The sequence below is a fragment of the Pundamilia nyererei genome, unplaced genomic scaffold, assembly GCF_000239375.1.
Source record: "Pundamilia nyererei isolate P.nyererei 1_Seehausen unplaced genomic scaffold, PunNye1.0 scaffold00026, whole genome shotgun sequence".
NCBI lineage: Eukaryota > Metazoa > Chordata > Actinopteri > Cichliformes > Cichlidae > Pundamilia > Pundamilia nyererei.
Window position 1 is genome coordinate 1,613,911 of NW_005187427.1, and position 7,119 is coordinate 1,621,029.

Genomic DNA, 7,119 nt, shown 5'->3' on the forward strand with positions numbered 1-7,119 from the left:
CACCCGGTGAACTGAAGCGAGCCAACTCAGGGCCTTACACACGCAGAGGCCATTTAAACAGTGCTGGTCTCAGGTCAGATTATAACAAGGAACTTTCGGGACCTGGTTTCTTCAACCAACTGCCCTGACATTGCTGTTCAGAGAATGGTGCTTACACACTGCTTGCACTCTCCAGAGGTCACGTCTGCAAAAGGACACAGCAGAAGCTGGTGTGTACAGACACTAATGGGAGATACGGGACACTCAGGTTGACATGTCTTCACTGGACACACATAACAGACTCGAGTGAAGGAAGGTGAAAATAGATTTTGGGAGAAATGCCACACTTGGATCCAGCTCCACTCAGCCTGGATCTGTACAGGAGAACATACGGATTGTCAAACTGCATCTTCATTTTTTCTCAAAAGCCAGCAGACTGTAAAAGCTTTACCCCCTGGTTGTCTTTTTTTCCCCTCCTTTCTTTTTTTTTTTTTTTTACAGCTCCTACCACTGACAGCCCAAGAGAAAACATCCCCATTCTGTATTGTAATATATACATTGTTAATATGTACATGTGTCTGAATAATTTCATGTAGTCTCCCCTTTTTTCTGTGAATAGTGGAAACTTTTGTTTATTCTCTGATGCAGCTTGAACAGTTGATGTACTTGGCAGTTTAGAAATGACTTGACAAGGGTGTAAATTGCTCTGTTTTATTGTGGTGATGGCTGCAAAGATGAACATTGTTTCCTTGAAAATTATAAATGAAAAAAATAATTTTAATATGAATGTGGAATAATATAAATATTTGCCACCCCTTTCCTTTCCCCCCATCCTTTATCACATACCGTGTATTGGATTTGTTGTTCTACTGTCTATATCGTGTTGCTCCAGCTGGCCAGCAGGGGGTGCTGCTGTCGACCTGTGCGACTTTCCCAATTTGCCCTTTAAAGAAACATGACCTTTTACCAAACTTGTAAATATTTCAGACTGGTTTCCGATGAGCTCTGGTCACAAAACAACATGTAACAGTCATGTTGTCCGTATTTGTTGGGCAAAATTTCACTCCATACTCTGAATTTTGTAAGGATGAAAGGAAAAAAATTATAAAACAACACTACAACATCAGACCTTCCTTTATCCCAAGAAAACTGCAGGTCTCTTCTTTTTCTACTAACCAAAACATCTTTGATACTAATGGGCCTGTTTTGCTAAACTCTGCTGGCCACTTAGGTGTCCACTTCCCCCAAAAGGAAACAGGAGAAAGTGGATGCAACACAACACCTGCTTCACTTCTCTCCCGCCAAGCTGACTCTGCCCAGTCCCTAAAATATTTACTACTAATACTCTGCCTGCTCCCCTTTTTACCCGAGCTACTGTATCTGCCACTGAATCACCTATTGTAAGGCCGAGGGTACCTTCTCATTGGATCTCATTACACATCGGACAGTAACTACAGCCCAGTACATTCACTTTAACTTATCGAGGGGGACGACTGAAAATATTGTGCAAACTCAACAGCAGTTGCCTTAAATGCACTTTCCCCCCTTTTTTTCTGCCTGTATTTCCATGTGTAATCTATTTTTTCTTTTCCGGGTCATTTATGTATCTCACAAATATACATTACGAGAATGTAATGCGTGACATTACATGTAATGTGTATTCATTTTTGTTTTTATTTTACAGAGATTTTCTTTTCTCCTTCTTCTGTCTGTCTTCCAAGGAGAATATATAATCCCTCCTAATTTCATTTAGATTATTTGATAAACAGAAAAACGTAATGCTGTAAAAAATAAAAAAAGATTAAATAAAAAAATATGGCCTATGACCTTGAAGACTAATTTGTCTTCTTTCTGCACCTTAATTACAAAAACTAATTGGGATTGTGTCTTGTAAGTGTACATTACTAGAGGAATGACTGCTAAAATATTCTTAATTTATTCACTGTATTCCTGCTTTAAATTTGTTAAAAAAAATTTAAATGCAAAACAGTTGCTTTTTTTTAAACTCCTTTTTTAATGACACGTAATCGGCCTTTTTCATGCTCAATTAGTTGTTGTTTTATTATGTATTTCAAATATTTAAGTGTTTAGCAAAAGATGTTTTTTTACATACTATTTCCAAAGTCAGTAATTTCTATATCTCCCCGTATCATCGTGTCAAACATCTTTCTCTCACACTGGTTTTGTTTGTAACAAGATTTCCTTCCCCTTCATAAAAAGAGAGCGTAGGCTTTGAGCTGTAGCTGGTGGGTGGCTTACTCACATCTTTGTTCTCTGAGCATGTACCGCTCAAAAACGGACAGAAATCCTTGACAGAAATATCGTGTTTACTGGCGCTTCTCTAAGTTGCTTAATATTAAAGGGTAAAAAGTCTGGTTGAGCATTGCTGAGTCATTTACTTACTTTAAAGAAGATGACACTGAAGGCTTCAGCTTTCCAGTTTCCTCATTAGTTTACTAAATAGTAGGCTTTTCATACTCTAAGCTTATTCTAAGCTGTATGGTACAAAGAGAAGAGTCAGTCCAGGTTAGGAGTCTGCTTTAAAAAAGAAAAATTGGAGTCATGGCTGTTCTTGACAATCCTGATGAGAACAGAGGTTGAGCCAGGCTTTGTTCTGCCAAAGTACATCTGTCATGAAAGCACTTTTATCTGTCCTCCTTTCACCGCTTACACAGAGGTCACTTTTATATTTAGTGTATCGTCTGACTGAACAACTGTCTCCTATAACTGAATAAAAGAGGGGGAAAACACTACTAAATAAGTTAAATGAAACTCCCCTTTGTGCTTGTATGCCTCTGCTAATCACTCAAATTGCAGTTGAAATCAGATCTGTTCAGGTTCATGTGATTTATGTGGTAAATCATATGAACCTGTTATAGGTGTCCCCAGATGTTAGTGTTACTAACTATGAATCCTACCAACTGTATGGTCACAGTCTGTGGCTACTTTAAAAAAGCTATAAGATATCATAGTCAAATAGTGACATAGTATAACCTATCATCACTGCATCAGTTCATGTGACTAAACTTTTAAAAGTGAAATATTGCCATTAATAGTTATTGCCAAAAGTATGTTTTGTCACAATGTCACTTTTGCCATCAAAGAGATACTGTGTTGAGGAAGTTTGGATGGATGGACGGATAATTATCCTTCTAGCGTAATCCTTGATGACATGTTTGCTGGGTGCAGATGAAAACTGCTTCTTCTGCACAATAAATGCTTTACCAGCACAAACCCTTTAGCACATTTGACACAAGTCGGAAGAGTGGGTTGTTTAAAAGTCAAACTACAGATAGCACGAACACTTCAGTGTTGTTTATGTGCTAAGAAGCCGGCCTGACTGTTAGGGGTACAAGATTGAAAAGTCTGACACATCCATCCTGGGAGGCTCTTTAACCTTATTTCAGCCGCAGCTGGTCAGCAGCCAAACCATTCCAGGCGGATGCAGCTGCCTGGCCTGGTGTCCCCAGCTGCTTAGCAGTCCTGACTTCATAGTCAGGACTGCTAAGGGGCAATCGGGGCGATCGTGGCTCAAAGAGTTGGCAGTTCGTCTTGTAATCGGAAGGTTGCCGGTTCGAGCCCCGGCTCGGGCAGTCTCGGCCGTTGTGTCCTTGGGCAAGACACTTCACCTACCACCTACTGGTGTTGACCAGAGGGGCCGATGGCGCAATATGGCAGCCTCGCCTCTGTCAGTCTGCCCCAGGGCAGCTGTGGCTACAACTGTAGCTTGCCATCACCAGTGTATGAATGAATAGTGGTATTGTTAAGCGCTTTGAGGGGTCAAGAAAAGCGCTATGTAAAAATGCAATCTGTTGTTGTTGTTATTATTATTATAGTTCATACTTCTGTGAGATTGCCACCTCAAGCTTTTGCTTTCACTTTTTGAAACTATAGATTTAGATTTGCACAATTCAGCAATTTTTGGGTAAATTCACAAGCAAAGTGAAAACAAGAAAAACAGCCGAGATGTGAGCTTCTGCAGTACACTGGGCTGCCATTCCTTTTTATTTGGCTACATCAGGCCAGTAGGCATTTATATAAGTTGATGTATAATGCTGATGGTTTACTGCTGCTTCTGATTTTAGGCTGCTGTTCTAATCATGCCATAGGAATGACATTTTGTGGCAGGGAAAAAAAATCCCATGATTTAACAGACGTGCATGGCTGCTACATAACCAAGACAACTTGACAGTGAATATTTGATCTTTTTTTAAATCAAAATCAAACCAGAAACCTACCTGTGGTGGAATGTGAGATTTTATGTGTTTTTGTGTACCATTTGAATTGAGCCCTGTCGACTTATCTGTGGAACTGTGGCCCACTTACCTACTTCTTCAAAGGTCTAAGTCGCCGTAAGGCCTCTTGTGCCAAATCCATGAAGACCACTGGGCGTGAATTTGCCAAACTCTGTCCTACCTGCCATGCTTCAATCATGCCCGAATGAGCATGCACTTAACCCACTAGCAGAATAAAGGCCATTGTTGTATGGTGCTGGCTTACCTTACATCCACGTTTACTATCATGACTGAGTGAGTCTCCTGCTCTGCTCCAGTGATGCAGTCATTACTTTAAAAGCCACATTAATTCAGAATGATGTTAGTTTGTGAACTTATTGACTTAGTGCCAAATATGGGTTTGTGCAGGAAATTCAGAATGTGTGGAAGTAACACAATGTCTTTCATTGGGATCGTGATCACGGGGAATTTTCTTTGACAGTGACAGTAAAGCAAACAACCGACTGAATGTTTTGTTTTTATGGTTTGCAGCTATGACAACATCAGTGACACACTGAAAGCCAGACACTGCGTGCTGACGGCTCCGTTGCCTCCCAGTCAGTCTGCTGATGCCCCACACCACAGGGAACACTTAAAGACAAACACACTCTGCGCCGGCCTCAGAGCGTTGTCCTTGTTCTCTCACATTATGTTTAATTCTCAAAGCGGTCGGTGTCAGCTCATGAATGTGTGGCCGGCCAAAACACAAATTTGTTACAAGGTTGAAACTCCAAGGAACGCTGTTAGTCATTTGTCTCTCTTCCATCAGCATTATTCACCGTCTAAATCGAGTAAGATACTGGAGGAAACACGAGACTTGGAACACACTGTCATAGAGTTACAGAGACAGGGAATTTTAGCAGGCTCTTGGCATCTCTGCAAACCTTGACGCTTTAATCACATTCATGTGAGGGGAAATTTCTTCTGCCTTGTCAAGTTACTGCATTAGACGCCAAAAGAGCCACGGAAACTGCCACAGTGGAACTCAGCAGAGAATAGTGCTACTTGTGTTTAATTTTGCTTCAGTACACTGAAAAAAATATACACTCTGCTATCTTTTAAAAGCATCGTGCTTGATCATTATTCTCCTCTTTCTCCTGTGCATTCTATGATCATGTAGTGTGTTAGATATGCTTTTGTATTTGTAGGATTGTGTTTCTTCATGTTTCCATGCAAAAAAAGAAAAGATGGTCATGTCTGCACATCCCTGCAGGCAGACTTTTCCCTGTTGTAAATTATCCAATGTGAAACCTTTTGACTAGTCTGTTATCTGTTTATACAGATAAAATCTTCTCCTGTGGTTTTAATCCACACACAAAAATAGTGGCTGCCTTGGTAACAACTCAAACAAATAAACACACAATTACATTTTCTCATTTTCATTTTTCAGGCTCAGTCACTTGAGACATTTGAGTTTGATTTTGTCTGTTGTGCCCTTAGTCGGTTTCTTTATCAGGAGCTCCTGGAAATTTCAGATGCTGCCCCAGTCAAGTGGCCCTTTGGCTGAAAACAGCCACGGCTTTAATTCACTGATGACAACCTGTTAGATGAGACCTGAGGACGTGGCTTGTTGGACTTCACTGTAGCCCACAGTGTGACTGACCTTGAAAGTCTTTTTCAGATTTGTGGAGTCTAAGAGCTCTTTTCTTCACCTCTCTCTTTTACACACACACACACACACACACACACACACACACACACACACACACACACACACACACACACACACACACACACACACACACACACACAGGTTAGGCAGGTCGGTGTTATTTCTAATCCACTTGATGAAAGTTTTCACCAGTCCTTTCACCTCTCTGTGAAGCCAAAGTCACCCCCATGCTGTCCCAGGATAAATTAAAATACCAAACTGTCATTATTCTGTCCACTTTTTATTAGAAGGCTGTTTTACTCTGACATATGTTATTCATGAGACTTACACGAGGCACAGTTATCAATATACTACAATGCCCTAACGGAACCAGTGTCCTAAATTTGACCCCATGGAGATTTGTGGAACATGTAGATATTTGGCCGTTACATAATTACGTTCCTGTTTACTGACTTCGTTGACTCCTGCTTCCCTCGCTCGCCCTCTCGACTCAGCAGACCTGCCGCCTGAAAGCTGCGCGTCTGCCGCGCTGCTGACACGATCTTGTCTCGTTTGTGCTGGCCTAAGTATTCTAAGCACCCTGAGGTGTCGCCGGTGAGGGGGCCAGACAAGCACTTGAAGAAACATCAGCATGATCTCGCTGGGAGTTATTTAAGCGCGCAAGTGCTGAACGGACAGCGCCAAAGTGGACGTCTTTCAGGACACCTGTAATACCTGCTAGGCGCACACCTGTGTCCGCTCAAGTTAATCTAAGTATCAGTGCATCAGCTAGAAGGAATTATATTTTGATTATTAGGTTAATCCTTACCTTTACAGACATAATATGTATGTGTGCATAAATACGGCGAGTGTTCTCTTTAACCAAATGTGTCCCGATCTCTTTCGTTCTCTTTTCAGTGTTATACTATAAACTCAGAGAAACAAAGCCTTCCATTAGTCTTAAGCCACAACCATGAGTGTGCTTGATTTCATTGTAAAATTTAAGATGAATCAAATACACATATATTACCTATGCATCAGGAGCCACTGCAGTACCACCTTTGGCTTTAATTCAACTCCTTCCTGCCTGACTGTCTGCTCAACACACACACACACACACACACACACACACACACACACGAGGCATTCCTTGTCTGCGACCCAGCAGAAGTTTCCTGGAAAAGACGGCTGAGCTCTGTTAAAGGAGAGAAGCGCGCGGGGCTACGAAGCACTGCAAACTTTTAAAATGTTATGGACAGATTCTACTCGGCTCCT